The following is a 25,445-nucleotide window of genomic DNA, read 5'->3' as shown; positions in this document are numbered from 1 at the left end:
AGCCCCTCACCCTGTAATCATTTTTACATTTTTCTGACATTCAAGAAACCTCAAGCCAACTGATAGAGCCAAAATTACCTGCAGATATGATGCAACTATTCCTAAAGACATCCTAAATAATGTTTAAAAATAACAACAAATAAACTAGAGTCTGAAGATAGGGTGTCAGGAGCTGTTTCCTCCTGAAGTCATTACAGGAACCATCACCCTGGGGAGTCTGCAGAGAACCCCACACCCCTAATTGTGTTAGGAATCGTTCTATTGACAGAGCCTACCCCATACCCAAATTGGCTGTTAATGGAGAGCTATCTGTTAGTGGAACCCGCCCCACATTCCAAACTATCTAGAGAACTAGGTGTGTCAACTCCTAGTTGTGAGTTCCCCGCCTATGTGACCTGACCGAATGTAACCTCCTGGCCTAGTGACCAACGTGAACTACGTGAACCATGCGACAAGAGTCCAGGCCCCTGTGCCCCCCCCCCCAATTCCTTACCCTATATAAACTGTAAACCTGTCTCTAATAAGCGCAGGCTTCGACAAATCTACCTAGCCTTCTTCCTCTTTCCCCCCATATCTTCCAGATAGTGCCTCTCCGGGACCCTGGAATAGCTGAACTGCCAGGTGGGTTACAGACCCTAGACTGAGTAACCCACCCAAAGCGGTTTACAGTGGCGCCCGAACCAGTGACTTGGAGCATGGCCAACTATTGGATGAAGATGCGCGGTCCCGGGACAACAACAAGAAGAAAAAAGAAGATTCTATGGCTGTAGAACTCAGACACATCTGCAGAATGAGGTAGGCGCAGGATCACTGTCGTCCAAAAAGATATGGGACTTTCAAAGGAAGAGAAATTCATACAGGAATTTGCCCACGCCTTTAATCCCAGCACTCGGGAGGCAGAGGCAGGCGGATCTCTGTGAGTTCGAGACCAGCCTGGTCTACAGAGCGAGTTCCAGGACAGGCTCCAAAGCCAGAGAGAAACCCTGTCTCAAAAAAAAAAAAAAAAAAAAATCAATCAATCAGGGAGAGAGGAGTAAGAGTCAAAAAGAGAGATTTATGTGTTTGCTTTATGTGTTTGCTTGCGGACTCAAAAGGGAGTCCCTCGAGATGCGAGAAGTTAGGGTACAATCCACACAGCTATGCCTGCCAAGCAGGCTGGCTGCTAGGGCTAGAGAGCCTATGTCTTTAACCCCCTGCCATATGGAGCAAAAGCTGACAGGCAGGTTTGCTATAAAGGAATCTAGACTCAAAAAGCTGCAGCTTCATTTAGGACAGTAAATATGCTTCTTTTCCATTTTTAAAAATCTTGCTTCTTGGTCAAAAATCTTTAGTTTGTAGGTGTCTAAGTTTATATCTAAGGTAGATTAATCTCAGTACTGTGTTTCTGTAAAAAAGTTTTAAAATCAAAGATTGTAACACATTCAGAAAATTTTTAAAATTGTTTAGGCTATCCTGAGTTTTCATTTCTTTCTCATAAAGTTGAGGTTTGTTCTTTCGAGTTCCGTGAAAAGTTTTGCTATAATTTTAATGAACATTTACATTAAAATCTGTATGTGAGTTCTGTGAAAAATGTTGCTATAATTTTTTTTAATTTATTTATTTATTGTGTATACAACATTCTGCCTCCATGTATGCCCACACACTAGAAGAGGGCACCAGATCTCATTACAGATGGTTGTGAGCCACCATGTGGTTGCTGGGAATTGAACTCATGACCTCTGGGAGAGCAGCCGGTGCTCTTAACCACTGAGCCATCTCTCCAGCCCGTTGCTATAATTTTTAATGGACATTTACACTGAATCTGTAGATTGCTTTCAGTAAAATTGTCATTTTTGCTGTGTTTCTTCTGCTTTCCCAAGAAAGTAGGGGATCTCTCAAGATTTAAAATTCTCATACAAGTTTTTCCATTTGTACGGCCCGCTCTTGGGTGGGAGTCGTATTGTTTCAGCTTGAGGTTCTTTCCTGCTGACAGGTGTTGCTTCAGGCTAAACTGCTGAGACTCCAGCCTCTCACTAAATTTATCAAGGGCAGGAGTTATACTCTACCAAGTGATAATGGTTAAAAATAAAAAACATTTCTGCCTTCACACGCAGAGATTACGGGACTCAAACTTCTGTCCTGCTTGCTTAAAGTTATTCCAAGATATTTTGTGGTATTCATGGATACTTAAAAGGATGATGTCTCATTTATCCTAGGTGTAAAAGAGGTACATTTGGGTTATTTTCAGATTCTGGCTATGATAAGTAACTCTGCTGTAAGCAAGTCTGAGCCCATGGTCTTATGGTTAAACAACTTTGTATTTAGGCCCAAAAGGGTTATTGCTAAGTTTTGAGGTAAATATTTGCCTAATTTAAAAAAAATAGACATAATGGGGGTCCCCCAGTGCTGGGGAGACTCTCACTCAGGTCTCCCCATGGCTCGCTGGAGGCCATCCTTGCTGAGGTAGTGCACGTGGCTTTAGTTGGGGGTGGGGGTGGGGGGAGGAGTTCAGCCTCTAGTGACCTAAAGAGAAAATTTTTGAAAAGGGGCCACAGCCCAGTGGTCCAGGAGGGTCATAAATTCCAAAAATACAGTGGTGGTCGCAGGAGGACAGCTGCCTGCCTTGGGACCACTCCCAGGGTCATAATCCGCTAGTTCCTAAAACAGTACTGTGATAATTGCAGCTGGAAAACCCGTTTTTCGAGGTAAAGGTCTGGCTTTGTCTTCAGACAGTTCCTGGTACAGGGTCGCTGAACAGGCTAGTCCTGGATTTTTGATCCTTCTCTTCCTGATGAGGGAGTCTGGTTTATCCAGGTTTTTCAATACTATGTGTGATCCAAAGGTGACTGTCAGTTTGCACTTCCAGCAATGGAGTTTTTTCCCTACCCACATTTTCTTAAGCATAAATTGTTAGCAGTAATTTTTAATCTTGGTCATTTTTGCAAGGATAAAATAAAATCTCAGAGTTTTGGTTTGCATTTCTCTGAGGGCTAAAGGATGTTCTGCTTAAACATTTTTTAGGTGTCTCTCATTTTTAAGTTCGTCTGAGAGTTTTCAGATTAGGTCTGTAACAAATATTCTTATTGGATTAATTTTTAATAACTAATTTCCTGAGTTCTTCATATATTTTTGAAAGGGATTTATGGTAAGTAAAGATCTTTTCCCACTCTATAGCCTTGTTATACAAAAGTTTCTCAATTCAAGAGATCTAGTTTATGGTTTCTCACAATGTTTGTGCCACTGAGGCTGTGTTTGAGATGTGGCAAAGTGTACTTCAAAAAATTTTTTCTCTGTGAGGTTCAACATAATTTTTATATGCTGAGGCCTTTGGCTCATTTAAACTTAAGTTTTGTACATGGAGATGAATATGGATCTATTTTCATTCTTCTACATGTTGGTGTCTAATGAGGCCAGCATTATTAGTTAAAATGCTTCCTTTTTCCATTTTCCTATCTTTAAGGCAGACTTAAAACTTAAGAGGAGGATAGCTTGCAAACTTTTGGTTGGATGTCCAATGGTTAAAGCTCTAGTTATAATAGTCTTATGAGGGACCTTGAGCCAATAGATAAAATTCTTACAAAAAAAAAAAACAGTTTTCAATAGAAAGCTTAAGCAAGCTGCCTAACAGATACTCAAGAAGGTAAAATATAAATCAAAAGGTAAAGTATGCAATAATCAACAAATACAGTATATTAATTATAATTCAGCTATGGCAAGTGTGTATATTAAGTACAAACTTATTCTACAACAGTTTTATAAAAAAATGCTGTTTGTGGCTAAACCTTCCCAGTTTTGCCAGTTAAGATATTAAACTCTTAATTTAAAACAGTAGCCTGTCTGATACAAAAGGACAGGATAAAAGCTGAAAAACTGTTTGACAGAATATTGACTATGATCAGTGTTTCTTATACTAAACAATAGATTCATTGATAATTTTAAGCCTGATTCCTGGACAATTGTCTTTGCTCAATTCAAAGGCAAAAACAATAATCTTTTCCCAGATCATTGCTACAATTCACACAACTGTATTTTGCTAATGTTATAGCAAAAAATCCCTTAAAGGATTTTATGCTAATTTTTAGCACATTTCCCCAAATTTATTTTTGTTTTTATGCTTATATCAAATACAAAAACATTCATAATATTATAGAATATTATACACTCACTAGGAATGTTGATAAAGATATTTGTTTATTCATTCACTTGGAGTTCTTAAGTAAAACAGTATAATAGAAAATAAGTTAGAAAAGACTGTATATTCCAAAATCCTAAAAGTGATCACTTAGGGGCAGTATAAAAATACACAGAGCATTGCTATCATGAAAGTTAACTAAACCGAGGCGCTTGTGTGAGCCCCCATGCTCACATTCTCACTCAGGCTTCCCCCAAAGCCTCAGCCACACCCCCTCCCACTACTCCCGCCCCACTCCAGGCCATGTGGGCTAGAAGTTACTTTCTCATACAATCCATTGGGTGTCCACAGTATTGGGGTGGTAGTCCGAGGCCAGCCTGAGACCCTTCCTGTGTACACACAGGACTCACAGACTCCCACTGTCCCACACAGGTCATCTGACTGTGACCTTGTCCAGCTCTTCCCTCTCAATAAGAGAACCAACTACAGAAGCCTGAAAGGTCTGTCAGCTATGAGGAATAGGTTCACAGCAGAGGTCTAAGTGTCACGGTTAGGCCACAGGAGATATCCATTTCAGGACCCTAAGAATATTTTATTAACAATTAACAAGTTTTCCTCTTTTTATGTGTGGTATTAGGGCAAGAACAGGTCTACGGGACTTCCTTCTAAGGGGCAAAAAACCCCAGTCAAGAACAGCGAAGCTCACGGTCTCTGCCACCAGGTGGCGTCATAGAGCAGTCCACAAGAACCTGGATGGGTGGTGGCAGCCACTCTACCTATCTCCTCCCTCCTCCTGGCTCCACAGCTGTCAACAGCTGACCCAGAAGAGATGAGGTAGGGCAGGAGGGAGTTTTCTTAGCCCTGGCAAGACAGAATGAAGACCCAAACGCCTTTCTTCTTCTTCTCTTTTAATCTCTTTTAATACCTAGATATAAAGATCCCAGAACCGACCACAGTAACAACAGCTGCATGTTGGCAGGTCCCTTCCAGGGCTGTCCTGAGCACCTGCCACGTGCCCAGCTCGCAGGCCCCGTTCTAGGAGGAGCTGGGGCTAGGGACTGCCTTCAGCCCACAGCCTCTCAGACCTCTGTTGGAAATGTGTGGTCCCAGTGGAGGAGGTCTTCCCTTGAACCAAGATGAGGGTTATTACTTGTGGAGAAACTTCATTTTATTGCCCAGACCCTTTAGGAACTTATTGACTCCGCTGTGTTCTCCGCTGGGCAAGGTTTCGAGGTATTCCTGGGCTCGGACCTCAAACAGACCTTTGGCATCCTGCCTGCGTAGTTCCCGCTCCTGGATGAAGCCACGGAAAGTCTGGGTCTCCATGAAGACCTGCAGGAAGCGGCGCAGGCTCTTGGAGGAGACAGCTTTTCTGAAGGCCTCTCGCTGCAGGCTCCTCTCCTCGTCCGAGGTCAGGAACGAGGAATAGTGGCCCACAATCTCCACGAAGAATCGGACAAAGGCTTCAGACGCCACCGCATTCAAGGGGCTGAACTCAGGGCCATGCACGCAGTCCAGTGGGCCTCCATCCTAGTCACAGGCCAGGTCATTCCTCTGCTCCAGAATGTGTTCCAGGGCTACCTGAAGCTTCCGGGGCAGAATGGAATCCTCGTCCTCCATCTGTCTGAGGAACCGATCATTGATGAGATCTACCACAAGGACCTCTTCCAGTGGCAGCTCCCTGAGCAGCGGCAGTGAGCTGGAGAGCAGCCCGATGAGGAAGGGCGTGGGTGAGCACACTATGTCAATCGTGGCGGGTGGCAGCACTGGGATGTAGGTGTGCTGCCAGCTGAAGGGGTAGATGAGCGCCACCACGGCATGGCAGCACTTGGACAGCGTGCTGAGTTTGTCCGCAATGAAGATGACCCTCCTTTCCAGGAGCAGGGAGGCAAAATCACTGATGAGGTGCCAGACGCTGAGGGAGGAGAACAGAGACTCAAAATCCACGTGCTCCAGCCGGGAGTCCAGGGGCCAACACAGCTCAATCACAACAGTCCCCGAGCTTGGCAGGAAGTTCTTGACAACGATGATTTTGCCCAGGACTGGGAAAGGGGCTTCCATGATGCTCCTCATGAGGGGCTGCACCAGAGCAGGGGAAATGCCTCTTCTCTTTTCCACCTCATCCAAGAACTTTGAAAAGAGGCTGAAACATCCCAGATGGCTCACAATGCAATAAACTTCAGGAAGCCTCTTCCCTTTGCCTCCAGGCAGCAATCTTTGGCAATAACCGAACCTTCTGCTCCCGTCTTCTCCAGTTAAGACAAATGAGAATGTTTCACTGGTAAACTCCTGGATGGAAGCCCAGTCCTTGGCGTCAGGAAAGCAGAACTGGGCATTGCCTTCAGCTGGTCCTCAGCCTCCCTTATGAACTTGAATGACTTTTCTAACTTCAGAGGAAACTGCTGGGTGAGTTCTGGCACATAGGCAGCCCCTGCCTGCTTCTTGTGCAAAGACACGACCACAAAGTACTCGAAGAGTTGCCTCTACTGGTACTCGCTGAGATCCCGGTCAAGCGTGGAGTAGCGAGGGGCCTGCTTCAGGCGGGACTTCACATTGACCAGGCGCTGGCTGTGGGCTTTCAGCTTCTCCTCGGTGTCGCTGTCAGACTCGCTGTTCTTGTCTGTCACTTTTCCTGAGTTGCTCTCCGTGGACTGGGATAGCCTCTTCACCCGTTTCTTTCCTCTCCGGGCCTCATAAAAGGCATTGATCCGCAATACCAGCCTGGGGATCTTTTTCTTCTTCCTGCCATTCTGTAGGTCTCCGAGGTTAAAGAAAGTGTCATCCGGGTTGCTAGCTGTTTAGGGGGGGCTGGCTCTCACTGGGGACCCAGCTCCCTCCCGACTCAGCTTCTGGGTGTCCAGCAGTTTGAAGTTTCTTCTCTCTGAATTTTGCCTGAAAAATGCAGACTTGGACAAGGATTGCTTGGTGAAAGTGTCCGGGATGGAAGAGGTGGGAGATCCAGGGAAAGTCAAGACACACTTCTTGCCCAGGCAGCGGCCATGTAGCTCGATGTCCTCATACGGATTTTCCTTCATAGGTGGATCTAGAATGTCTTCGTAGACGTTCTCCGATAAAGTGCATGTGAGTCCCAGCTTGGTCTGTGCGTACCAGTCCACCCTGCTGCTCTCAGAGGAGGACTGCAGTAGGTCTTCAAACTCATAGGACTTCCTGTGGTCAGCACTGGGTCTCTGCTTCCCAGTCCACAGTCTTCTATTCACAGAAGTAGGAGGCGGGGAGGAGGGTAGCGGTGGGGGATGGGGAGGTAAAGTGGGCAGGGGAGGCAGGTTTCTCTTCTCTTTCCTGAAGCCAATGCCTGAGCTCCCAGGACTGCTGTCCTTGTCCCCTTCTCCTGCATGTTTGAACGTTCTGCGGGGCTTGGGAAGGGGGTTGATGAAAGGCTTCGGGGACACTGTCTGGAGCCCGGGTATACACTCTCCTGGCCTTTACACTTCTCTGAAGCCTCAGGGCCTGGCTCCTTGTCCTCCAAGGGGTGGGCCTTGCGGCCAGCTGCAAAAGCACCCCCACTTCCAGGACTCTCGGGAATGTGCTGGTCCTCTTCTGCTTTGTCAGGCAGACAGTGTGGGGAATACCAAGTCCCCAGCAACTGGGGGTTCAAACCAGCAGAGCCATCCTTCAAGGCCTTCTCCAGTCTCCTGACCTGTTTGAGCGCGGAGAGGTGGTCACTCTGAAAACGCAAGTCACTGGGCTTCAGCTCGACACCTCGGCGCTGGCTGGGCTCCGGCTGCCCATCACTCTGCCTCAGGCCTGGCCACCGGTCTGTGTCCTGACACGTGGTCTTTGCTGTCCTTCTGCTGTCATTTTCCAAGCTCTCTGTTTCAAGCCTCAACCCATTCTTTGTTCTGGTGACCTCGCTGCCTCTCCGCTCTACCCCGCAGGGTGGCAAGTAGTTCTCTTGGCCCTCCGTTGGCCTGGCAGGCTCAGGAGTAGGTGGCTCCTTCTTGCCTTCCCACTTGGATATCTTGTCCTTTATGCTGAGGGGCTCGGTCTCGGGTGGATGGCCCAGGCTTCTGGACGCTGCCAGGCTGCTTCTTCGAGGGCCTGCTGGCCTCTTTAGCACCGAGGTCTGCAGCCGGGCCATTGATGATCATACTGGAGCCGAGCATGTCCACTCTTGCCTCCAGCATGAGGTTGTGGGGGTTCCTTGGGGAGCTCCTTCCCAAGGGCAGTGCTGGATTAGACTCTCGAGAAGGAACAGATCTCCCAAGTGGCCGCCTTCCAAGAACTTCCCCAGCCTTTGAACCCTCTGCCTTGATCCTCCCCGCAGGCGGGTTCCTGGGCGCATATTGCTGATGCCCATGGCGGCGGCAGGGGGGGGGGGCCTGGGGCGCCAAGGCCTGCTGCCCTCAGCGCCTTGGTCCACATGGCCTCCCCCGCTGCCACTAGCTCCTTGGGTCCCTTGCGGGCGTGCCTTTTATGCTAAATTTTACAAATGGCTCTTCCAATGGAAGAACTGCATATAGGGCTAATAAAAAAAATTGTGGAGCATAACAAGGGTCCTTCAAAGCAAATCATAAAAGTTGTAAGCAGATCCTGATGCAAACGGATCTGACATGATAAAACCAAGCTGACCTTTGCTAGGGCAAGGTGGAAAAAGCCCTTACAATGCATTATGAAAAAACCCGACCTATATATATTTGGGGTCGATGATATGTTTATGCTTTTTTCACAGAAAGAAAATAAAATCTGGACCTGGATGATGTTGAGGCTGCAGATGCCCCACAGAGGTCTTCCAGAGGCAACTGGGGAGAGGTCCTTGGTCTGGCCTTTCCTGCCCCCAAGGAGAGGAGTGCCTGATAACAGAACCTGCTGCTCCACTCTGCAGGGTGTCATACTGCCTCTAGAGAGTCAGGGAGACCCGGCTGAGATAAGTGCCAGGATGTGCTCCAGATAGCTGAATCCAGCTCACCTCACTCAGAAATCCCACCTGCCCTGGAGCACAAATGCTAAACTGCTTCTGCAGCTTGAATTCTGGTTTGCTTTGGAGCTAAGGTGCAGACTAAACAATTGTTTTAATCTTTGGGACACAAAACTCATTTTAATTTAAAATATTAACCCTTCTTCACTAAAGAAGGGTGAAGATTGGGGTTCCTGTCACTGTTGCTCAGAGACTGGAACTGGGTGCTGGAAACTGAAGTCAGGTCCTCTGCAATAGCAAAAGGCACTCTTAACTTCTGAGATGTCTCCCTAGTCCTGTGTAGATCATTTGTTCACTCTAGATTGACTTTTGTATCCTGCGATATACGTTTGTCTATATTCATATTTGTGCATGGGGAGGTCTGTTTGCCCCAAAATAAGACAGAAAGACAGGGCATTGAAGGGGATATGAGAGGGAACACACAGCCCCTCACCCTGTAATCATTTTTACATTTTTTTTTGACATTCAAGAAACCTCAACTCAACTGATAGAGCCAAAATTACCTGCAGATATGATGCAATTATTCATAAAGACATCCCAAATAATGTTTAAAAATAACAACAAATAAACTAGAGTCTGAAGATAGGGTTCATTCTTTTATATCACTGGATGTCTTCCAGAGGATTCAGGGTTGATACCCAACACCTACCCGATGGTTCACAACTGTCTGTAACTCCAGTTCCGAGAGATCTCATAAAGTCTGGTACCCTCTGTGGGCTTTAGGTACTCACGTGGTGCACAGACTTCTCTGTGGAAAAGCATTCAAAAGCAGAAAATAAAAAAACGCAGTTATGCTTTCTTAGGGGCAGAATACTTGTAGCCTTGAGATGGATGATGATAGCACTCTATTCTATCGCCTAAGTCACATAATCACCTTACAATTTAATTTACTGAAAGAAACTTTAAAAGGAATAAGCACATTTAAAAGCATTGCTTTTTAGTTTCATTTTTTACTTTTTAATTACCTATTGAATATTTTTTCCTAATGGAAAAATAGAACCCATTTAAAGAGTAAAAATATTCTTATAGTTAATTTAAAAACCTGAATATAGGCTTTAATGTAATTTAATCTTGAAATTTTTTGAATTACATTCTTTCAGCAATGTAACTTTAGAGCCATAAAAATCCTCCCATTTCTCCCTCTCCCACTGTACCTCCCTCCCTGCCCACCTCACATACCCTTTGCAATGCCACCTAATCTCAAGTCTCTCTCCAGTCCACTCTCAGGCCATCATGCAGGAGCCATCCTTATTCTGTGTGAGCTTCTATCCACAGGATTAATAAGCTCACAACCTTTGCTTCATCCTGGCTGTTTCTGAAATTCTTTACTGCATCCTAGATTCATCTTTACCAGGGTCAAGGTCATCAAAGGGACAGGGTTATCCTCAGGCTGCTGGTCACTGTGCTGGGCTGTACCTCCCTACCACCACCAAGAGTCCCAGAAAACCTCGTGAAGAGCATATGTTTTGTTCACTGAAGTGTCTTTGTGTCTTTGCTAAAGGTGTCCCCTACACATGTGTGACTCTTCTGTCCCCTTCATATTCTTTTCTGTCTTATTGTCATTTCCAATCAGGCACACTGTCTACATTTCTCTATGTTTATAAGGAGTCTGGAAATCATGTGTTCATCCTCCAAGTTTGTTCCTTTATAAGGTTGTTTCAAGCTGGGGTTTTTCATATTCACTGTGAGTTTCAGATTAAGCCCATTAGTTTATGAAAAGTCTGTTAGAGTTCTGTTGGTATTGCACTGGATCTATAGGACTGTATGAGGAGAACAGACACCTGTATATTCCATCACATGAAGATGATTGTAGCGTGAGTTCTAATTGGTCTTAATAATAAAATCTGGAGTCAGATATTAAGTGGTTGGAGCTATAAGATCAGAACAGCAGAGCAGCCAGACACTAGTTCTTTCCTCAACAAAACCCTCAGACCAAATGGAGCATCCTGTCTCTACAAGACCTCAGACTGACTGCCTGGATCTCCTATCTCCTCCCACCTTATATTCCTCTCTTTTCCCAGCCACATTCCTTTCATTCTCCATCTCCCTCGTGCTGGGATTAAAGGTGTGTGACACCAAAGCACTTTGATGAAAGATGTGAGTCACCACTGCCTGACTCTGTTTCTCTTTTAGACTGGATCAATCTAATGTAGCCCAGGATGGCCTTGAACTCACAGAGTTCTGTTTCTTAAGTGTTGGGAAAGGTGAGTTCCAACACTGCCTGTCTTCTGTGGCTAACTAGTGGCTATCTGCACACACTGATTCTCAGGCAAGCTTTATTGTCATGGAAGAAACAAAATATCGCCACAGTCGATGAATCTATACATCTTTACTCTCAGCAATGAGTTGTCCCATTCAGTGTCTAGGCACTACAGAGAAGTGGGCAGAGTTTTCCTAATTATTTCATATTTCCTGATGCTATCTCCAGTGACAGGGATTTTAAATTACAGCTTCCACACATTCATTTCACTGTGGTCAGCTGTCTGTGTTAAATTTAGACAGAGTTATTGATGAATCTTTTAGGTTAAAATATTTAATTACATTCTCTATGATGAAAATGTCTTTGGTGCTAACATATATTTGCTGTGTTTAAAATTTAGTACTTTGAAGTTGCAAGTGAATTATGAGAACAGAAACAAATGTCCAACACCCAGTTTGGGGGAAAATTTCTAAGGCAGCCACAGGTCAAAGGTTTGCCCCAATGGCATCTTTGGAATCATAGAGATAGTCCTTTACCTCCCAGCTAGCTCCATCAGGGAGGTGCTGAGATCACGGTGGAAAGAAGGGGATACATGTGAAGAGTTAGGTATGTATGTGTAACTCCAGAAAGGTTTGTATTATGAAGAATACTTAGGTAATTATTTTCAAAATATCTAATATTATTTTCCCCAACACAAAAAGGAAAAGGTTAGTACTCGTGTGTTTTCCCTCTTGTTTTCCCATCCAGTCATGCAGATTTTAGCAGTGTTGCTGTGGACTTGTACAGAGGGGGTGTTTTATGTATGGTTCTTTCCATGTTTATTATAACCATGACGCCTGCTAAGTGTTGCTCTGATACCTACTTCCCTGTGCAGTTACTAGTATACAAGCATTGCTTGTCTTTGAGTAAAGTTTCCCTTTTATCTTTTGTTTATTAATGGATTTACTCATGCGTTTGTGTCTACTAAGAAACACCCATTTCTTAAAGGAGTACTCCTTTGTCATCATTATATACTGTGATGCTTAAATTATCCCATAACATGCCCGTGGGAGTACATTCAAGTGGACCTGCTCTTCATTTGTTATCTGTCCAGAATTCTGGATTATCTGACCACCCCTGGGAAGAAAGCCAAAAGCAAATGCTTCTTGTCAGTGATACTTTGTGTCCTCTGTCTATCAATGTCAGGTCTCTTCTATGAGAAGAACAGCAGACCTGCAGAGAGAACACGCAGAATGTTGACAAGAAGCTGACATGAGCCCTTGTTTCCAGTATGTGAGTCATCATTGCCACCAATGTGAGTGTGTGTGTGTGTGTGTGTGTGTGTGTGTGTGTGTGTGTGTGATGTGTACATGGGTGTGTATAAAGGGTCTGTGAAATGAACAAAGAAGAGGAAGATGTCACTGCACATCTTTGACTTGACTGGATGCAGACAGACTACTCCATCCTTATATTCAGTACAGTAGAGTGACAAGATCATGTGGGACTCACCAGGTGAGTCATTTCCTTTTCTCTTCCCGTCTGTGTGACCAGCAGCTGGTCTGTAATGCCTTGTAGGAACACATCCTGTTGAGCAGGTCGCAGCAAAGAGCAGCACACTGTGAAACAATGGCATTCATAGACTCCCCAGATGACTGAACCCTGTAGGGGTCCCTTTAAATGACCAGGACTGAAATGGAAGCAATCCCCATCAGACCATTTCCCCGAATGGGCCATGCATGACTGCATCACATTTGGAGGGATTGCTTATTAAGATGGTAGAAATCTGGATCCACAACAGACACTGAATCATGCTTATTAAAATGGTAGATATCTGGGTCCACAGCAGACACTGAATCAATACCTGTGATGTGGGGGGTGGCATAGCCACTTCTTTCTGATGGCTGTCCATGTTAAAACGTATTGCTAGTGTGTTTGATATTCTGTCTTCCAGGATATGAAGTCACAGACTGCTTAAGTCCATACCATGTTCTCTTGTTACTGCCTTAAATACCAGTGTGTTGCATGGCATATCAAATAGACAAATCAATTCCTTCGTGTACGTTTATCCAGATATTCACATAGTGGCCTCTTTAGTGAACACCTTGTTCCTGCACTGTGAAGACTAGCACGGGTCCTTGTATATCGTGTTAGATAGGCAAACTGTCAGTAAGCAGAAGAAATCAGTAATCACAGCAATTCCGTGTATTATTGGCGCTTTAAAGATCATAAAGGGGACAGGAAACAGTTGTGATGGGGATTGTCGTATGTGATGTTACCCCCAAAGGTTTCAGAAGTTAGCATGTGATCTGAGTCCTGAATGGCAAATAGAAGCAAGACCGTGCACAAACCAAGTTGTGGGCGTGCTTGCTTCCATGGAGAACAGTGGATCTAAGAGCAGAGAACAAGGCTAGTTGCCAGAACCTTGAAGACAACGTGGACACTGCTTGGGGATAGGACAGAAAGGAAAATGTTGTCATTGTCAGCTGTGTATGACATTTGGATTATATGATCTGTGTGGAAGGTGAGTTATGGAATTGTCATGATATGTTTCCTTTTGGTAGAAGGTGACTTGGCACTGAACAGAGAAAGGCCTGGGGAGGGCGGGATGAGGTAGTGTGTGGAGACAGTGGAGATGGTTCCGAAGACAGGGGAGGGATGGAGGTATGAAAGAGGGATGAAGCCATGCTGCAGTGATCAGCAGGAGAGCTGCCCTGTGCAGCCTTGTCTGGGAGAGGGCAGATAGCACCTGGATGCGCTGTGCATTTTCCTTGTGGAGACATTGCTCTAACATCTCTGGATTTGTCTGACCACATGGAGACACGGTGCTTCCATTTACTGACATCAGTTATTCCACGTGTATTGACACAGGATAGTTTGAATACCCAAACTAGTCATTGTAAAACTTAACAATTTGATAACGAGTTGCTGATGAATAATTTTCAGATGTAAAGTTTTCTAAGTACAGCTAACTGTAGCATAATTTCCAACAGAATAAGAATCTAACATTTGTCTCTTAAAAAGTGAACCCAAAATTCAGTGTATTTTTGAAAATGGCTGTTCTACAGCATGTACTGCTCTTGGCAGGTTTACAGATGAAGGAAGTGAGTAGGTTTTAGGCAGAGTTGAAGTGAAATCAGTCTCTAAATTCTGCAGCAACTGTTTGTCCCTATTTCTCCAGAAGAAGACTGCCTTTAGAAATGCTTATTTTTGACAGCTGGGCATGGAGCAAACATTCACAAGACAGAGGCAGTTGGATGTCTGAGTTCAAGGCCAGCCTGTAATTCCAATTGCATATATCAACATTAGTCTGTCACATATGCAGGAACTTGTGACTGGTATTTAAAGCAGGTATTATCACTAAAGACCCCCAACTTAGCACATGAGCAGTGTGATGCTCTCAATTCACAGAGTGGGAAGCACAGCTCAGAGCAGAGGGTCTCACTCTGTTTTCTCCTCACAGAAATTCCCAGCCTGTGTTTGGAAAATGGGTCCAGGACATCCTGGCTCAGGGAACCAAAGTTGCTGGGGCTAGGAAGGTCCCACATCTCTCTGACTCTAGAAAAGTGGTTCAACCTGTGACTTGACCCCTTCAGCAAACGTCTATCTCCAAAACTATTTCCATTGTGATTCTTACCTGTAACAACTTTACAGCGATGATGAAGCAACAGAAATAATTTTCTGGTTGGGATCACCACGCATGAGGGACTGTATTAAGAGTCACGTCACAGCATAGGAAGGCTGAGAACCACTGCTGTACAGACATCCAAACACAGAATCCGGCTTCTCAGATATGTCTGGGATCCCTTCATCATTGTCCCCATACTCCTAGAGAGGCACAGCCCCACATCAGGACACCCACACTCACATCTCCGTGCAAGGGAAATCCTGTTCTTCTTTCTCCGTCATTTCTATTTCCACACACTAAGCTATATTTCCAAATTTTCTTTTTTTATGTCTTCAGTACTGAGCTTAAGGATGTGTCTGATTCTTTGACCAACCTTTTTCCTGTTTTGTGATTCTTCTGCAGGGTCTGGGTCATTGGCTGTGCACACACATCCACAGACAGTACAACAACAGCCTCTAGTCCCTTGTTGCTGACCTTTGGGAAGCTGGGCATGTAAGGTAGGTTTGCTGGCAGGAGACTTGCTCTCAGGAACAGGATGTCCTTGCCAGAGGCTGGACTCGAGGATGCTACAGCACTTAGATCTGCCCAGCATCTGACGGCCCTGTCCCAAGCTCTTCACAAATGTGGTGGGAGCACATTTGGGGATTTTTAAAAGTGGTCCCTAGATACTGCTATTGCTCCCCTGGCTGTGCACACATTCCCAGCTATATTCTTGATTTCTCTGGTAGCTGTTCAATGAGAATGCTATACCATGAAAAGAAATCACTGGTGAATTTAAAAAGCCACAGTATGGGGACTGGCGACATAGCTCTCGTGGCAGAATGATTGCCTAGAATGGAAATTGCTCTGTGTTCTTTGACCCTCTGGGCATGTTCACCCTCACCTGTAATACCAGCACTCAAGGCGTAGAGGGAGGAGGAAAGAGACAAGAGAGTCATTACTGTTTATGAGAGTATGGCTCCCAGCCCCCATGGCAGATAGCTCACAACTGCCTTTAACTCTAGCCCCATCAGGAGTCAATGCCTCTGCCAATCATGTGCATACCACAGACAGACAGACAGACATAATTAAAAGTATAACTAAAATCTAAACAAGAAAATAAAAGAAGCATCAGTGGAATTTAAAATATGAACATTATAAAGGCTAACGGAATCTAACAGTCTACAGTCTGGCAGGGGAGATGACTCAGTGGTTCAGAGTGCATTCTATTGTTGCTGAGGATCCAAGGTAGTTTCCAGCATCCATTTCCAACATCCTTGAAGGACCATACCTCAGCTCCAGGAAGGTATGACCTCTCCTGACCTTTGGAGGCACAGGAATTCATGTGTACATACACATAGGAATATACACAACGTAATTATTATTAAGTTATGTACATTTTAAAATTATGTACAAATTAAAATAATTGTTGTGAAACAATGAAGAAAAATGGTCAAATGCCAGGCAGTAATGCGAACAGTTTTCATCAGCGTTAGGTGGCAAATGCGTGCACTTCCAACTATTTGAACACTGGGGTTACACGATCGATCATTAGTGCTAAAAAGTTTCAGAACAGCCTGAATAGCATAGAGAGGCCCTAACTAACAATGAAAACCAAGCAAAAACCTAAAATATCTCGTCAATGCTAAATTTCCTAAAATAGCAATCTTAGAATTCATGGTTTTTCAAAAGATGTGGATCATTATAAAATAAATTTTTGCAGGGAAATCAATGATAAAATTACTTATTTCGTGGGAATTCAACCATATACATGTAGAAATGGAATGAAAATGTTACTGGGCCGAGAAGAAAACAGTAGCATTAAGAATGTGTTTACATTAAAATGAATACTTGAGCTGGGGCAGTGTGCTAAGCTTGGAAGACCAGCAGCACTCTGAAGGCTGAGGGAGGAAGGGCAAGAGTCCCAGGCTGGGCTGGGCTGCTCTGAGACTCTGCACTAAACACACAAAGTAGTTAGCAGGACTATTATCATTCCATTCACTGTTGTAAAGTTTCAGCTTAGTTCTGGCATGGGAAGCCATCCTCTTTCCCCGGATATGAGGCACAGCAATGTACGCCCCTGGCCCAGACATTTTAAAGATTACCATCCCCTAAATGGGAAGGCAACTTCCTCACCACCACATACAGCAAGGCGTATAGAAAATGGTGGCTTGGACTGTACTCAGATTGCTCACTCTCAGGAGATTTCCCTGCAGACAGCCCTGTGCCTTAGGGGTAGGAATCAGCCCAGCGACAGACACATTTCCTTATGCTACTATATGTGCTTTCCTGTGGTGTTTCAAATTTCGTATCCAGGAAGGAAAGTACTTTAAAGTGTAAACTGAGAAAAATGCTTGTGCTCGGGTGGTAAAAGTGGGGCTGGGGAGACAGCTAAATCAATAAATTGCTGGCCTTGTGGGCATGAGGCCCTGAGTGTCATTCACAGAGAGCATCATCAAGAAAATGAAGATAAACTACAGCAGGAAAAGTAGTAGATGTGGTGGGACATGCTTGTGTGTGAAGGTGGAGGCAAGCCTATCCCTGGAATGTGCTGCCCAGCCAACCCAGCCTGCCTTGCTTGTTCCAGGCCAGTTGGAAACCTTGTCTAAGAAAAACTTCAGGGGGATGGCACCTGAGGTACAACACCGGAGGCTGACTTCTGTCCCCTGACCTCACGCGCGCGCACACACACAAACACACACACACACAATTGCTCACGCACTCACAGGCATGCACGAACCCACAATCGCACTTTGGATAAAGGATTATACACCTTCCATACTTCAGGAGAAGTAGTCATTTTGTTCAGTTTCTGGAGCAGTAAGGACGAATGTAATCTATTTTGATGCTGTGTGCATGCCTCTGTGTGTGTGTGTGTGTGGTGTGTGTGTGTGTGTGTGTGTGTGTGTGTGTGTGTGTGTGTGTTTACACACAGAGCTCCACCATCTCTATCTAATGAGGCTGCTTTATCTTAGCCTTAGACTGGGATTGGTCTCCAATCTCGGGTTTACATTTGATATACCTAAGATGTCAAGTATTATGTGACAGGAAATCATAATGAGGTGAAAAAACACTGCCTTATCTTCAGAGGTATGGTCCCTTCAAGTCCAGGTCACAGTCAATGTTCCCTCCCATCCAAACATAGACTCCACTGGGCCCAAGACTCTCACTGATGTAGTTCCCACTAAGGCCAGGAGGTGGCATTCAAACTACATGCCTACATTTATTTTCTTTAAAAGGGCTGATGTTTTATGGAATAGCAATGCGTTTTTAGTGTGTTTGGAAAGCTGGCACACGTATAGAGCAGTTCCATTTATGGATTGCAGCAACTGTAGTGCTCCACAACTCACTTCATCCTCCCTAAGTGTAAAGTGGGCAGTGCACAAGGGATACAGAGTGGTGCTCTGTAGAGAATATGAATGTGGTGGGCACCTTGAATCCCCTGACTCTGGGATGGATGGATTTCCTAGACTTTCCATCCCCTCTCCAGGAGGCTGTGGTACAGTCCCCAGATCGCTGCCTGCCAGGCAAGTTGTATCCTGGTCAGTCACTGCAATTGTGTTGCACCATGCCTGCTGGGGACTTCCAAGAGCAACCTGGTATTTGTGGTGTGGTAGCCAAGTATGTTTCCATGGTGTTTGTGGTGTGGTTGCCATGTATTTTTCTATGAATATGCTCTGCATATGACTCAGATGTAATATGTATTCACCCTTACGATGTAGAACAAACTTGGGGTCCCTTCTCTATTGCAGGGAGATCTCCAAAGTATTTCCTTTACCTCACCATCATTTTGGAGCCACTAATTTGATATTGAAATAGAAATTATCCTCTGTGCCCTACAAGAAGAGATAACACAGAAGAAAAGAGGCAGGAACTGCAAGTCCCTTGACAGCCACAGGACATTGACTGAGCTACTGTTCTATTGCTGGGAAAAGGCGCTGTGCTGAAGGGAATTTACAGAACAAAGCATTAAATTGGGAGCTTGCTTTCAGTGTCAGAGGGTTAGTCCAGTACCATCACTGTGGGCAGCATGGCAGCAGCCAGCCTGGCAGGACACCGTAGCAGTAACTGAGAGTTTACATCCTGATCACAGGCAGGAGGCAGAGGTCTTTTATTTTTTTTTATTTTTTTTTTTTATTGAGAAAAGAAAAAAAAACAAATTTCCTCCTCCTCCCAGTCTCCCATTTCCCTACCCCTCCTCCCACCCTTCTCCCCCTCCTCCCACCCTTCTCCCCCTCCTCCCACTCCTCTCCCTGTCCCTCTCAAGCCCAAAGAGCAGTCAGATTTCCCTGCCCTGTGGTAAGTCCTAGGTCCTCCCCCCTCCGTCCATTTCTAGGAAGGTGAACATCCAAACTGGCTAGGCTCCCACAAAGCCAGCACATTACGTAGGTTCAAAACCCCGTTCAAAAACCCATTGTCCTTGGGTTCTCATCAGCCCTCATTGTTCGCCATGCTCAGAGAGTCCAGTTTTATCCCATGCTTTTTCAGTCACAGTCCAGCTGGTCTTGGTGAGCTCCCAGTAGATCAGCTCCACTGTCTCAGTGGGTGGGTGCTCCCCTCGTGGTCCCGACTTCTTTGCTCATGTTCTCCCTCCTTCTGCTCCTCATCGGGACCTTGGGAGCTCAGTCCAGTGCTCCAGTGTGGGTCTCTGTCTCTGTCTCCATCCATCACCAGATGAAGGTTCTATGATGATATGCAAGATATTCGTCAGTATTGCTATAGGATAGGGTCATTTCAGGTTCCTCATCCTCAGCTGCCCAAGGAACTAACTGGGGACCTCGGCTTGGGCATCTGGGAGCCACTCTAGGTTCAAGTCTCTTGCCAACCCTAAGGTGGCTCCCTTAACTAAGAACCGTGCTTCCGTGCTCCCCCATCCAACCTTCCTTCATCCCAATCCTCCCCCTTCCCCAAGCTCCCCCATTCTCCCCCTATCCCCCTCTCTCCCCATCTCCCTTTACCCCCATCCCACCCCACCCCCAAGATCTCAATTTTCTCCCCGGCAATTTTGTCTACTTCCCATAGCCAAGAGGACATCTATATGCTTTTCCTTTGGTTCACCTTCTTACTTAGCTTCTTTGGTATCACCAATTGTAGACTCCGTGACCCTTGTTTATGGCTAGAAACCAATTATGAGTGAGTACATCCCATGTTCATCTTTTTGGGTCTGGGTTACCTCACTCAGGATAGTGTTTTCTATTTCCATCCATTTGCATGCAAAATTTGAGAAGTCATTGTTTTTTACCGCAGCATAGTACTCTAATGTGTAGATATTCCACACTTTCTTCATCCATTCTTCCATTGAAGGGCATCTAGGTTTTCCAGGTTCTGGCTATTACAAATAATACTGCTATAAACATAGTTGAACAAATGCTCTTGTCATATGATAGGGCATCTCTTGGGTATATTCCCAGGAGTGGTATTGCTGGGTCCAGGGGTAAGTTGATCCCGAATTTCCTGAGAAACCGAAACACCGATTTCCAAAGTGGTTGCACAAGATTGCATTCCCACCAGCAATGGATGAGGGTTCCCCTTGGAGGCAGAGTTCTTTTGAGTCATCAGAACTCACACCCAGTGACACGCCTTGTCCAAAAAGGACACACATCCTAATCTTTCTTAAATTATTCACCACTGAAACATTAACCATAGGAGCTTACGGGGACCATCCTCATTCAAACTACCACTGTCATGTAAGGGATTTCCTCTGCCCCATCAGCAGCTGCAGAGGGAGAATTGGGGCTGGTTGAATACTCATAAGTGCCTTGACTGGAATCTGTTCCAAGATGTCAGTCATTAATACAAGAGACTACTGTGGGACATTTGGGCAGAGCAGGAGGCCATTCCAGTTACTTGTCTAAAATAATGTGCTCTTCAGAAGACAGTAGTCCCCTTTTGGCCCTCTTCATGGACAAACCTGTGTATACTAAAACTGTAAAGACCTTGAGCACACAGGAATTTATGAAACACCATCTGTCTTGGTCACTGTTCTATTGCTGTGAAGAGACACCATGAGCAAGGCCACTCTTATCAAAGAAAGCATTCACGTGCCTTGCTTATAGTTTCTGAGGTTGGTCTGTTACCATCACGGCAGGGAGCATGGTGGCACACAGGCAGACATGGTGTTGGAGAAGTAGCTGAGAGTTCTATTACCTGATCCACAGGGAGAGAGAGGCTGACACTGGGCCTGACATGGGATTTTGAAATTCAAAGCCCACCCCCAGTGGCACACTTCCTTCAATGATGGCACATCTACTCCAACAAGGACACCACATCATCTAAGCCTTCTCAAAGAGTGCCCCTCCTTGGAGACTAAGCATTCAGATACATGAGCCTATGGGGACCATTCTTATTCAAACCTCCACACCACCTCCAGACTCCAAGAGATTTGAGCTCTGTGTTTGCCAGGCGCATATCCCTGGGATGGTCTATGCTGTAAAGCTTCCCTTTTATCCCACATTGATGCTTCCCCAATTTTCTGCAAAGAGGATGTGGGAAATTTCTCTCTTTTTTAGCATAAGGTGACCTTCTCCCAACTTTGTGCTCTTATAGGGGTAGCATAAACACAACTTGGCCAGTAAGGTTTCCCTTCCAATTCTGCAGTTGCTTCTAAGATACAGTCTGAGTCATTATACCAGGATATCAGATGTGCACATAGCCAGAGTTTTGTGGAACTCATCAATTTCTCAGACATGCACAGACAGGTGTTCTCTTCGGGTGCTTAGCTGACTTGGGGCAAATGAAAACATCGTGCAACTAACTAAAACGGGAAACTCGGAGATTTGAATTGTCAAGATGCTTGAAGAAGCAGGCCCACTGGTAAAAGGAAGTGTCCTTTAGTCATTTCTTGTGAGTGGGCACAAATATCCACAGGGGAATTTCCTTTTGTAAGAAGCAGCTATAGAATGAGATGGTGGCGCATGCAGACAGGCTACCACCATAATGAATTCCTAATGCACTGAAGTAAGTTAACTATGTACGCCACCGTTGGGGAGCTGGAGAGATAGATGGTCCATGGCGAGAAAAATAATCTGTTAAAATTGGAGGCAAGTGGCTGGGCAGTGGTGGCGCACACCTTTAATCCCAACACTCGGGAGGTAGAGGCAGGTGGATCTCTGTGAGCTCAAGGCCAGCCTGGTCTACAAGAGCTAGTTCCAGGAGGGCTCCAAAACTACAGAGACACCCCGTCTCAACCCCACCCTCCAGTGGAGGCAGGTAACATCTGATGATTCATGTCAGAATGGCAGGATCACAAGCCGTCTAGACAGTTGGTCTATAGCCATGAGAACTGGGGCGGCTGTCGGGGATTCAAGGATCCATGCATTCCGGGTAACAGAAAAATCAGTACGCTCTGGTTGGTGGCATCTTCTGGACATAATAGGAAAGCTTTTGAGAAATTACATTTCCAGTGATTATCTCTCAAATGAGCAGAGGGATTTTTACAGAATTGCAATCCTTCACATACTATATGGTACATAGAAGGACCTTACCCTAACCCTAACCTTAACCCTTGGGGAGCTGAGGCAGTAGATGGTTCATTGGTTAGGAGCGATACTTGCTTCCCCAGAGGACCTGAATTCAAATCCCAGCACCGATGACAGGAAGCTCAAACCATGTGCAACTCCAGCCTCCGGGATCCAACACTGCTGGACACTGACATTCACATACATAGCCCTCCTCCCCAGGATTAAAGTAAATCTAAAGGCAAAGACAACCAATGAAAATTGGGAAAAGTTTTTCCCTGTCCTGTTATATTTTGAGGAAAAGTTTTGTTTCTGTTCATTAACAACAACAACAAAAAAAGCATTTAAAAAATTTTGAAAGATGCCATTTCATGGTGATAAAATAATCTGTTAAAAATGGAGTCAGGAGACATCTCCTGATCCATGTGGGAACAACAGGACTGTTTCCTATCACATACCCCAATCCAGAGCCCCTGCACATACAAACTCACTGTCTCTATTACGCTCCCACACTACTGGTGGGGATTTTCCACTGTAAACATAGTGAGGCCTGCTACCACATAGCTCAGGGAAGTACATGAATTCCAGAGCTTTCTGACATTTTTTAGAGGGCTGGACTCCAAGCCCGCCTGTCACCTGGTGTGGAAGGAATACTGAAGGTTCCTGCCATGTTTTCCCCCTGTTTTTTCTTAATCTCATCTGCTGCTTCCTCTTGTGGAGGTTGTGTGGCAAGAGAGGCTGCTCATCTCAGCAACTGGGAGGACCAGACTCTTCCCATTTCTGCGGCCACCTGGACACTTACCTCACCCTGAAAGAGAAGGGATGGAAGGAACATTGTGAAACACCGCCTCAGGGTCAGGGTTCCCGAAGGAAAGGCTCTAGGGAAACTGGGAACATGGTCACCTCTGCCCTGAGCAGTGTGGACAGCGGGAGAAGAGGGACTGCTTCCTTAAGCAGTAGAAAAATTCATAGCTTTAACAAGAATTTATTGTATATATTTATTGTGCTGGGATGTAGTGTGTTCAAGATCAGAGGACAATTTACAGGAGTTGGCTCTTTTCTTCCACCAAGTAGCTTCCAGGCCTCAAACTCGTTGGGCTGGGCTGTAAGCACCTTTGCCTGGTGAGCCAACAGATGGGCCAAGAATTCCACAGTCTTGGTTCTTCCGTGTGCATGTACCAACCCTGCCATAAAAGAATGCATGTATGTTTCCAATTGGCCAAAATATGCAAGTCACACAATTTTAGTAGATGTTGTCTATATTCTTCTAGTGTTAGAAAGTAGAATTGCTTTTTATTTTCTCTAATTTCCATGTGTGTTCCATAGTTTACATTGATGCCCCAACATATGTCTTGGGCTAATTCTGGACTTCATACTCTAGAAGGGAAAGCTTAATGACTGAGATGTCTCTATGCTACACCCATTTAAATGGAAAATGTGACAGAAGAAAAGGCCATACATTGCTGGAGGAGAAATTCCATGTACTCCCTATGTAGAAAAACTAGGCAGTGTTGACCAACAGTCAGATGTGAAGCTTCCACAGCTACCACAGTCCCAGGTACTAAGGGGAGAGACTCAGACATGATGTACACGCGAGAGAACATGCACAAGAATGGTCCCACAGCAAAGCTACACATGTCCAAGTGGTCCCAGATGACCTGACCCCAGAAACCTCAGAAATCCTCTCTGGAATGGAAAGTTGCAGTCTGTATATTAATCTACGGGTTCTTTGGCAGCTACGTACACGTTAACACTCGGATGTATTGCATAATTGTCTAACCATCCCCAGATGTCGGGATCCTAAGGGCACTGAACTCCCTGAGTTCTCTGAGTGAGTGGTCCCCCACACTGCCCTCTGATGCCCCAACCTTGCCTATAGGGAAACTCCATAGTTGCCTTGAAGTCCTGCAACTCACATTTTGATCACCAGATGGCGCGCCTGGCTCTATTTACTAAAGGCTAGTTTTCCCTGAATAAATTAATATTTTTAATGAAAGAAAAAAATACTTCTCAAAATAGGTAACAAAATAATAAGTACCAATATGCCATGATTCTCTTTGTGTATTGTGAATTCTACAATATTGAGTGAAGATACACACACAAACACACACACACACATATACACACACACACATACATTTCTTCAGCCATGTCATCAATTTATTTCTGTGAATTAGTAGTTTATTGTGTGCCAGGCATCATCATTCTAACCCCACACCTAAATGTCTCACACAATTCCTTTTTCCCTCTTTTGATCTGCTCAAGTGGATTCCCATGGAAACCATTCAAAGAGACTGCCTTAAACTGTCTGGTCCACAAAGAAAAACAAATGCTGCCTTGGAAACCAAGGAAAATTTGGCCCATCCTTTCCACAGTGTTCGCTATCAGGCCCTACTCTTCTCCTGGCTATATCTCCCTTACAGAGGGGAGGGAGGATAAACCTTGTGTGGTGTCTGTCTTGGAAGTTATCCTGGGTGCGGAGTAGATTTTTTTCTGATTCTGCTTCCATTTGATAGTGCAGTTAACATGTATGGATGATCTATAAGAAAGCAATTTGTTTAAGGAGGTCATTGAGGTTACACCAAGCACGTGACTTCCCTTTCCCACACTGTGGGCCTAGAACCAGAGCCACAGGACTCAGAGAGGAAGAGGAACCACATCTTCAAAGACAAAGACAGGCAGAGGGTCCAGTCTGAGCATGTCACTCTCCTGATTTCAGGAAATGCTCACCACAGGTTTCTCACATAGCAGTCACCTCCTCTCAGCTCTCCACGTGGGTAGTCTGTGAGCAAAAAGACACTCTTCTCCATTGCTGGAGAGAATGCAACTGTTCTCCAAGCCTATGGATGGATCTTATGCTAGTGAAAACCAAAAGCGTGCATTCTGGGACCAGGGGTCTTTCTTCTAAGGATCCATCCCAAAGAACACGGAAGGGGACACAAAGAATCTGACAGAGCAACAATGTAGAACTCCAAGAGCAGAACTATGAAAAACATCTGTGGGAAGGAAAGAGGGACAGCATGATCTCAGGTGTATCTACCACTCAAATGACTAGGTACGCATGTGCTTAGCCAGGTATGATGGTATGCATCTGTGATGCCAACAGGCTGATGGTAAAGACAAGAGAATAGTCGTTTTGAGGCTATCCTGAGCTACAT

The 25,445-nt window shown here is 45.1% G+C and overlaps 1 pseudogene; it reads right to left on the bottom strand.

Moving 5' to 3' along the window:
- Window positions 1–4,146: 4,146 nt before the first annotated feature.
- On the bottom strand, window positions 4,147–8,779 carry LOC121436773 (annotated as a pseudogene).
- Between the last annotated feature and the right edge of the window lie 16,666 nt (window positions 8,780–25,445).

This window comes from Microtus oregoni, unplaced genomic scaffold, assembly GCF_018167655.1.
Source record: "Microtus oregoni isolate MIOR12 unplaced genomic scaffold, Mior012 000050F_003, whole genome shotgun sequence".
In the NCBI taxonomy this organism is placed as follows: domain Eukaryota; kingdom Metazoa; phylum Chordata; class Mammalia; order Rodentia; family Cricetidae; genus Microtus; species Microtus oregoni.
This window is presented reverse-complemented; position numbering and strand designations above follow the sequence as displayed.